We start from the raw sequence: 11,202 nt of genomic DNA, 5'->3' as shown, positions 1-11,202 counted from the left end.
AACAGATGAGATTCCCACCCCTAAACCATATACATTAATGTATAGGACAATATAACAAATAAAATGAAATTTAGGGGAAGTCCCTAGGGTCAACCTACCCCTTCCTGTTTGAGAACTTGAAAACAGTTGCGATCCCCACCCCTAAACCATATATATTCATGTATGGGACAAAATAACAAAATAGCAACATTGCCACAGTTTTCATGATTACATTTGCCTTGGGTTTTGGTTAACTGCCTGCAGCGCTTACAGCGCTTTGATTTAAAAACATTCCTAAAATTTGGTATAAGTCTGATAGTTGATCATTTGCAACCATTCCACATCTCCTGGATCTTATATTACAGCCATCTTTCGTATACAGTGGGTATTTGTTTGATTGGCACTCATACTTCTTTTTTTAATACAGGGTCTGTCTAGAAAATCAGAGACGATCACCCTGTGATTCATCAAAAATAAATTGAGTTTCTTGATCTGACCACTTCATCATTGAAAAATTAATATCAACTTGATTGCAACTATTTGTATACTTTTGGAAACACTTACAGCATTCTCTACTGGAGAAGGAGTTTCAATACAAGTGGAAGGTAAAGAGATACATTCATTCAATTTACACATACATTGATTGTTGATTGTTGGTTGCTTAACGTCCAGTGGCAAATATTTCATGCATATTCAGGACGAGAACAAGTTAACAATAAATACAATAGGTAGGTTGTTGTAATAGAGGTCATCTAGGATGGTCGGGGAAATTTGGACTGCCACTGGAAAAGAGGGTACATTGGATAGGGACAGCAATTTTGCCTTGCAACAGGCCACCTACGGACCCCTCAAAGAGTTGTTGCAAGGGTTCTTAACGTGCAAAGAGCGTGGCACTCTCTTTACACGAGGCATCGGATTTAACGTCCCCCTTCTGACCGGACGTGACTGCGAACTTGATACATCCCGCACAGCCAAACGGACGCCCCACTTCGGCAAGCGTTTTACTGCCGGTCGGGAGAAGACCAAGTGACCATATTTCTATACCCCAGTCACCCTTGGGGATATTTACACATACATATCAACCATATAAAGGTTGAAATATTTAACAACAGTGTTATTATTGCCACTGTTGTAGCCTTTCACTTTACATGATTTTTGAATACTTTTAGTTTAAATTAAGAATTGAAAACTAATGCTTGTTTTAGTAATAAATTTTATAGCTGATATTTATGAGATATAACTTTTTAATAAAGGAATCTGCATTAAAACACTCAGAGTTAAACATTGTTCTGCAAAGGTCGTCTATTATTTAAATATATTAAATATATTAATATATTAAAAAAGATATCAATAGAAGTATATGTTGTATTTAATTTACCTGAGAATGATTGTTGTTAAGAACATGTCTTTTTCTTGGCTGGCTCACACATACAATCAACCATTGGTGGCTTTTTATGCACCTTTTCCTGGTATGTAATGTATAAGTGCTCCGTGTTTATAAAAGTGGAATTTTAATTTATTTAAATGAAATATTTTATTTTGAATAAAAATGGAATTGCTACAACCAATATAAAAACCTTACAACTTCAATATACATGATTTCCTAATAAAATAAACTCATCATAGATACCAGGATTGAAATTGTATATTTACGCTAGATGTGCGTTTACTCTACAAAAGACTCATCAGTGACTCGAATAAAAAACTGTTAGAATGTCAAATAAAGTATGAAGTTAAAAAGCATTCATGACCTAAAAGTTTTGACAAATACAACCACAATAACTAGCACCTCTACAACTACTCATACTAAAGCAAATTATAATATATTTTCTCAAAGGTTTCATAATCACACTAAGGGTATACAAACTAAATGTCTTTATCTAGGAAGCTAAACAACTAACCTTTTTTCAATGATACAATTAATAATAACATGTTCTATACCAAATAATGCTCATCTGGTTTGTAAAACGTTGGGGATATGCTTGATATATTACCATTAAAATAAAAACATTCAAAAGGAATTATAAATATCAATTGCATTTTTCAATATCTAAATGATCACCAATAAACCATCTTTTGAAAACAATCCAGAAAAGATATTGTTCCAATAAAAGAGCAATACAATAAAATTAATCCAATAAAATGGCAATAACATGTACTTGTTAAGATACCTCTCTTTCTTTTCCATTCAAATTTAGAACTTCATTCGTATGCTGTTTTTTGTATTCCATTTTGTATTTTTTTTCTTTCTTAAAACACATTTAAACAAATAAAACTTTATTAATGCGCGATTATCTGTACAAGTTGTCAGTGTTTTATGAACTGCTTAACACAAATGGATGACGCGAGCACACAGTATTTTGTTTCACAGATTTCTGTTATGTTTTCACAACTTCATCCTACAGTCTAATACTGAGCATTGATACACGTATAAGAACGCAAAAAGACTTTTTATGGGTATAAATATGGTATAATGAGAAAAATGAAATTATAATTTAAACCATTCAGGTGTCCTGATTTCCAGTTTGAGGACAAGGAGACTAGCACTAAATTTTAGGTTGCAGTACATTTTAGAAGATAACCTGTATCACCTTGTGCAAGAAGATATATGTCAAAACACGTATAACTTGTGCAAAAACCCTGTACAAATTATAATTTGTACAAATTTACATATTGTACACACCATATATATGATATCGGCAACAGAGGGATGATTTTAAAATATGTTTTAAAGACAGATATCAATCAAATGTTGTTGTTTTTTATCATGTTAATGGCAACATATGTATTTGGTAGATTGCACATACACTTGGTGTCACAAATGTCTTGCAGATTTATTCACAGTCTTTAATGATTTTGGAGTAGGTTTGAAGATAAAAAATGAAATTACATGTAATAAGATTAAAAATAATGTTGACACAACATATCTAGTGATCAAATGTATTTTGAACTTCTGTATTTTTCAAAATCAGTTTTTTATAATATACTACAATTATATTAACTCAATTGTAATATGCCATATTAGATGTTTGATTCCTGGTAATGTTGACAAATCAAGGGCAAATATTATAACAAATCTTAGAAAGCATGAATATTTCATAAGAATAGTACACTGATTATAAAATTAACATAATAGTTGAAATAATATGGCTATTGTTTAATCACCTATAAATGGTATAAAATAGTAAATTAATTATCAAATACCTGTCGTATTCTTTGAAATGCTAAATCATTAGTTGAGTTTGGTGGATCCTTTATAAGTCTTTCCTTAGCCATCCTTAGTCATTCTTTCAAATTTAGTTTCTTTTCTTTCTGATGAATGTCTAAAATGTGCTGAAGAATTTCGTTTGCCTGTATTACTGTGATGCTCCCCAAATCTCTATAGACAAGGAGAGAATGCCCTGGTTTTATGATATTAATTGCTTCCACTTTTGATAGGAAAGAAGAATCCATTGTTGACAGTCTTATTGTCGACTGCAAGTTTTTCGTTCTTCTCTCCTGCTCCTTGGGATTACTACAATACATGTAACAAGAATTAAAGAAGACCAATACTTGAATTGTATGTTTCTGGTGGCACTGAAACTGTCCATACAGTCCTTAGCCACATCTGTAAGTTTTTAGTCATATTTAATCTGATGCTAGGTTAAATGAGTCTTTACGGTATGGATATCTGACTTTAAGTGATTCATTTAATTCCTTCTTAATATTTGTTATGCTGGTTCATTGTAATTGTGTGTGTCTTTCTATGTTGTGGTGTTACACTATTGGTTTCAGGTCAGGGTAAATGTTAGTACCTATTAAACGTTTAAACCCGCTGAGCCAGGAACCTGATATTTAGTGGTTGTTGTTTGTTGATTTGCAACTTTCAATGCAGCGCTCCATGCAAAGTTATACAATATTTTTTTTCTAAATGCCTTCAGATATTGGGCTTATTTTTGGTATGTGAGCTGACCATGACGCGTTTAATGCAGATGCAGTTTACGTTTCGTTCTGCTGCGCTAATTTTTGCCAAAATTAAGGGTTTACAACTTCAAAAACAGCACAGTTATACAGACTTTTCTGTACGCCTCTAGATTTTGAGCGCAATTTTGATATGAGAGATTACCATCATGTGTGTGTCCACATGTGTAATTGAAATTGCAGATTTTTCAAATTTTTGAGACGGGGCATATAAGCAATGTTTTTCAGATTTCTTCGATGGGAAGTGGCACATAATGCCTTCCGTATTATCACTAATTTTGTCTATTTATAGTAACACACATGCAGGTGAATATTGACAAGTCGAGCATTTTCCAATGCAAGACATTACATTTTCATATACTGGAATAAGAAACGTATTGCAAGCGTATAAACTAAATTTAGTCCTGGTATCTATTATTAGTTTATTATTCACAACATTTACTGCTAATAAATTCTCAAACATATTTGCCGTATTTCCTTTAAATTGAACGTCGTTTACATACAAATACAAATATTTTATTGGCACAAACACAATTACAATAATTGGCAAAGGCCCATATGACAGTGCATTACAACAATGAATACAGCATACAGTTACTAGTATTTAGATATGTTATAATTAAGAAGCTAAAATCTCGTTTCTATACATCAGACATTTACATATATAAGAACTAGTCACTTTCAGGACTTTTAAAGAATAACTATTAATACAACTATTAACATTTAGCTGATTTCCACTACAACATGTAGGAAGTATATTTAATATCGTATTTTTAAAGTTAAATCTATAGTTGGAAAAAATTTCACATTTCAGTAAAAAGTGATTTTCATCTTTTACCTCACCTAATTTACATACATTACAAACTCGTTCGTCGGTGGCTTAACCTAAATATCGCCCCTTTTCAATAGCAAGATTGTGTGCACTCAATCTAATTTTACACAGAGATGACCTTTCTAATCTATTACTTGGATCATCAACATAAGAACTACGCTGCTTTGAATTATGAAATTGTTGGTAAAATTTTAGTTTTGATGAATCATGAATTTTTGAAACGTATATACTAAATTTAGTCCTGGTATCTATGATTAGTTTATTATTCACAACATTTACTGCTAATAAATTCTCAAACATATTTGCCGTATTTCCTTTAAATTGAACGTCGTGTACATACAAATACAAATATTTTATTGGCACAAACACAATTACAATATTTGGCAAAGGCCCATATGACAGTGCATTACAACAATGAATACAGCATACAGTTACTAGTATTTAGATATGTTATAATTAAGAAGCTAAAATCTCGTTTCTATACATCAGACATTTACATATATAAGAACTAGTCACTTTTAGGACTTTTAAAGAATAACTATTAATACAACTATTAACATTTAGCTGATTTTCACTACAACATGTAGGAAGTATATTTAATATCTTATTTTTAAAGTTAAATCTATAGTTGGAAAAAATTTCACATTTCAGTAAAAAGTGATTTTCATCTTTTACCTCACCTAATTTACATACATTACAAACTCGTTCGTCGGTGGCTTAACCTAAATATCGCCCCTTTTCAATAGCAAGATTGTGTGCACTCAATCTAATTTTACACAGAGATGACCTTTCTAATCTATTACTTGGATCATCAACATAAGAACTACGCTGCTTTGAATTATGAAATTGTTGGTAAAATTTTAGTTTTGATGAATCATGAATTTTTGAAACGTATATACTAAATTTAGTCCTGGTATCTATGATTAGTTTATTATTCACAACATTTACTGCTAATAAATTCTCAAACATATTTGCCGTATTTCCTTTAAATTGAACGTCGTGTACATACAAATACAAATATTTTATTGGCACAAACACAATTACAATATTTGGCAAAGGCCCATATGACAGTGCATTACAACAATGAATACAGCATACAGTTACTAGTATTTAGATATGTTATAATTAAGAAGCTAAAATCTCGTTTCTATACATCAGACATTTACATATATAAGAACTAGTCACTTTCAGGACTTTTAAAGAATAACTATTAATACAACTATTAACATTTAGCTGATTTTCACTACAACATGTAGGAAGTATATTTAATATCTTATTTTTAAAGTTAAATCTATAGTTGGAAAAAATTTCACATTTCAGTAAAAAGTGATTTTCATCTTTTACCTCACCTAATTTACATACATTACAAACTCGTTCGTCGGTGGCTTAACCTAAATATCGCCCCTTTTCAATAGCAAGATTGTGTGCACTCAATCTAATTTTACACAGAGATGACCTTTCTAATCTATTACTTGGATCATCAACATAAGAACTACGCTGCTTTGAATTATGAAATTGTTGGTAAAATTTTAGTTTTGATGAATCATGAATTTTTGATGATTGATCCTGTGTGCACTGATCAATCACTCGTTGTTTAATACTTGGTAGATAGTGTTTAATAGAAAAGTTTCCCCCAGCTAGGTTTGAAAATCCTAGATTATTAAAAATAGAATAAAGTTTCTTTGTCCAGGGGTTATTTTTTTTAGTTGCCAGAAAAACTTTGGATATAAGTGTGTTTTCAGACTTTAAAATATGATCATAAAACTTAATACAAGAAAATGATATTTTTGAGCATAACGGTAGCCTGCAAATTTCAGCTCTACAAGCAGCATTAATTGCTTTACAATGAACACCTAGAATTTCTTTTATGAATTTCATATGGAATTTTTCCAAAATGGAATTGTCTCCCGAATTATCAAAAACACCCCAAATCTCACTACAATACAGCAATATGGGGCTTACTAATGAATCAAATAATTTTTCAAAAAGTTTACAAGGATTATACAATCCAATTGTTTTCTTAATCTTAAAACATGCTTTCCTAGCTTTTTCCATTAGTAAGGATACATCTAAGTTAAAGTTGCCATTACACTTTAACATTATTCCCAAGTAGCAATATTTGGAGACAGTTTGTATGACATTATCATTATAGAAAAACTCATTTATAGAAGGGTGCCCAGTATCGAAAAAGACGTCTAGTTAACGAGTTTAAGTTTACGGATAACATACGGCTATATTTATATGCAAACGACTGGAAAATCATTATATTTTTTAATCATGAATGTCGTCGTATGCTCGCGTAGTCACGTTTTTCAAAATTTTGTGGTCTCTTAGGGTACCCACAGATACCTCATCATACAGACCATCTTCATCACGAAAAATAAAATTATTGCTTTCTATTTAATTTGTTCAAATGATACTCATCATTTAGCTTAAAGATTAAATTTATCATATAATTGAAGATGAAAAGATTTATATGATCTAAAAATAAGTATTTCATGATTTTAGTATGGCTATTTTTTAGCTGAAATTTACCACATTTTGAACAAAAGAAAATTTATTACGTGTTACTTTCACGGGATTTTTACTCTGATTACGTAAATAACACATGGTTCATATGTGTGCCAAATATCTTTTGTGAAATGTTAATCGATGAGAAGAAAATAGCAATTCAAAACACAAATTTAGTGATAATTCTGCCTTGTTTCAAACACGCCTTTTCTTGTGCCGTTAATCGTTTTGTAGCCAGGTCATTAACTAGGACAATCAATTTTCACTAATTTAATTTCCATTTTTTGCTTGTCGTATGGTCGAATTGTATATTTGGAATAGTCCAGTTAGTTTGAAGATCGTTGTTTTGTAATTGGAAATATTTTTTGTTGGTTTTCATAACTTTAATTGGTTTTTTTTTATTGATAGTTTTGTTATTATTGAAATATACAAATCAAATCCTTCGATCACGTTTCGGAACCGGAATATGACACACATGTATAGTCCTGTTAAACAGCTAATTCAGAAGATAACATATAGAAGGTCGTCAAATTCCTGTCTGGAAAAAGTCTTTTTGAGTCAGTGAGATCAAGCAGGCCTTAATCAGATTTCTTGGGGAATCGATTGTTCAGCATCATAGTAAATCGACAGTTTCTATGACACACGAGAAAGTCATATTCTAGCTAGCACTTCAAAGGACCCTAAATCAGCTCAGAAATAGTATTTAGGTTTTGAGAATTATTTTGTACGCCCGATGAAGTAGATACTCGCATGATTTTACATATGCATGCTATTCATGTAGACAAAGAGATAGGTGTGAAAGGATTCAAGGGAAGGATAATAACAAATCACTATATATATATATATACAGATGTTCTAATCATATGCGTTCTTTACATCCACTCCACGCAGCATACACATGAGCTATGGTTTCAAACAGACACTAGTACTTGAATACAAGATTTTCGCATCTATATAAATATAGGAAGATGTGGTGCGAGTGCCAATGAGACAACTCTCCGTGCAAATAACAATTTAAAAAAGTAAACCAGTATAGGTTAATGAACGGCCTTCAACACGGAGCCTTGGCTCACACCGAACAACAAGCTATAAAGAGCTCCAAAATTACTAGTGTAAAACCATTCAAACGGAAAAAAACAACAGTCTAATCGATATAAAAAAACGAGAAACGAGAAACACGTATAAATTACATAAACAATTGACTACTGTAAACCTGTCCACGAAATATGTCTCGGGTTTGTCTGTAACTTTCTACCACATGTGCTGTTGCTGTGCATGTATTACATGATGCAATACAACGTATTGGACCCTGTTTAGGATCAGTAAGCGCACTGTTTTAGTCTTGAAGGACAGCCCAAATGATTTTACCGATTTGTCAAACCTTTCTCATTGTGACATCGCTTAACCTATAGATGCAGATCGAGATCTTGTTGTCAGGTTGAATGATCTCAAGTCAAACTAAAAATAGATCACTGCGACCTAAACAATTTGAGAGTAAAATTGGCTACAATTTAAAATTTCTCCCTTGTCAAACTTCCACCTTGTGAATCTACTTTTAAACAATATGTAATAAGAGTTTCACTCCAGACGTAAATTTTATGTCTTCCCGTGTAGGAGAACTACACCTTAGCATTCCCCTCTTCAAAATGGGCAATGACTCGTTCCTTTCTATCTCGGAGGTCATATGTCATCCAAATTTCTGCAAGATTTAGTTTTTAGTTAGAATTCTGTGTTTTCAAAGGGTTGCATTTGCATTGATCAAAATCTATCATGTATAGATGTATGTCCGTGTCAGGCAAATGACATATGTCAAAATGTAAATACTCGTGTGGTTGTAGTTAGACAAATTGATGACGACGAAGATGACGATGTATAAGATTTCATTTTTCCGTATGTGTCTTATAAATCATTGTTAGCAATTGAATGAAGATAACGCAGTCCATTATTATATTTTCTAAACAATACATAGAACATCTTCTCAATTTTGAAATCGTGGGAAATATAGTAATAATCTATCTAGTGGGGAAAGATATGTAAAAAAAAATGATAAAAAAATCTACTATATGTTCTTTGACGCTGGCCGGGGAACTACAGGAGACCATCGAATGTAGTGTAGGTAATACTAGCCTTGATCATAATTTTCTATTTGCATTTGTTTTTCTCTTTCGTGTTTTGCCATGCTGAAGTCAGTTTATAAGTTTTTAATGTTCCTTTGGTTTCTCACGCCTATTTTGTTTGCAATTGTTTGTAAAAAACATAAATGCTGAACATAACCCTCTCCCTCATTATATTTTTGGAATACTTGTAAACATTATACATGTAGCCAATTGTTGCTTATTAAGTCATTTGTATATGTAGGATAGGATTTCTAATACCTGTCTTGTTTTCAAAACTTTTTCCCCTCCCCCTTTTTCTCTGTTTGCAGTAATTTTTACTTCTGTAAAGCAAAGCTATACACATAGCTTTGTATTCAACCAAATATGATGTTAATTTGTTAATTTTGAAACAAATCATTTATATATACTCTTTAACACACAATAACAGAAAATTGATTTTTACCTTGAAATTGACGAACACCTTACTATCAAAAGACGTGAAAATCACATATTTTTTTTTCGACAAATGATTAAAGTTAAGATCTAAAAAATATCTTTAGATCGTACTTGTGGCGAATTTAATACAAAAAAATCAAATTTAGAAATTGAAATAGGTCAAGGTCACTGTTAACAGCTATTCAAAAATTTCAAATTTGCACCCTATATACAAAAAAGTCAATTTAAAGTCATTTTTGGCGATTAAAATAAAAAAATTAGTTCTAAATATAGATTCATAAGATATTTTTCTCTGAATTAGTTGTTTTTATTTCCCTCCAAACGCATATATGTAGGCGAAAATAGCTATCTAAACTGTGACTGTGCATTTTTCTTGATTTTTTGCTTTGACCTTTGACCCTGAATAAAAAAAAACGTGACCACGACAGACAACGCTATTTCGATGAGGCTTGTTCTCCTCTTTACAAGGATATAACATATAGCCGTATGTTATTCCGTTAAGGCAAATCGATAAAATTTGTTGATTGGGCACCCTACTATTAGATATGTTTTACCATTAGAGTTAAATACTAAAACCTTTGATTTTTGAACATAAACCTGTAGCTTCCAATTTGAGCAATATGTACTAAGAGTATTGAGACTGGCTTGCAAACCAGTTTTGCTTTCTGATAGTAATACAATATCATCAGCATATAATAAACAATTTACAGACAAATCACCAACTCTAACTGGTTCACAGCTACCATTGAATAAATCTTTTACAACACCATCAATAAAAATATTAAAAAGTGTGGGGCTTAAAACATCCCCTTGTTTAACACCTCGCTCTGAAGTGAATGCAGTACTAAGACCATTTGAAAATTTAATTCTAGTGGTAGTATTTTCATACATTGCAGAAAAAATATTAAAAATCTTTTTAGGTAAACCTGATTTTAAAAGTTTTTAAAATAAGCCTACTCTCCATATGGTATCAAAGGCTTTACGTAGGTCTATGAAAGCAGCAAATACTTTCTTCTTTTTACTTTTATAGTGATCAATAATGGTTTTTAAAGAAAATATGCGATCAGCAGTTCTACAATTTTGTTTAAATCCTATTTGATATTGACTGATAAGAGATATGTTATTAACAAATTTCAGTAATCTTGAATGAATGACTCTATTAAAAAGTTTTCCCAAGTTAGAAGTGATAGAAATGCCCCTATAATTGCTAGGGTCCATTTTGCTTCCAGATTTGTGTAAAAGGACTAGGAAACTATCATTCCATTGAGATGGGAATTGACCAATATTTAGAATAAAATTAAACAGCTTTGTGAGAGGATTTAATATAGCCTGACCTCCATATTTAAGCATTTCATTTGATACTAAATC

At 31.4% G+C, this 11,202-nt stretch overlaps 1 pseudogene; it reads right to left on the bottom strand.

Moving 5' to 3' along the window:
• Nucleotides 1-5,896: 5,896 nt before the first annotated feature.
• Nucleotides 5,897-10,725, bottom strand: LOC134719245 (uncharacterized; annotated as a pseudogene).
• Nucleotides 10,726-11,202: the final 477 nt, after the last annotated feature.

Source organism: Mytilus trossulus, chromosome 5, assembly GCF_036588685.1.
Source record: "Mytilus trossulus isolate FHL-02 chromosome 5, PNRI_Mtr1.1.1.hap1, whole genome shotgun sequence".
Taxonomy (NCBI): domain Eukaryota; kingdom Metazoa; phylum Mollusca; class Bivalvia; order Mytilida; family Mytilidae; genus Mytilus; species Mytilus trossulus.
This window is presented reverse-complemented; position numbering and strand designations above follow the sequence as displayed.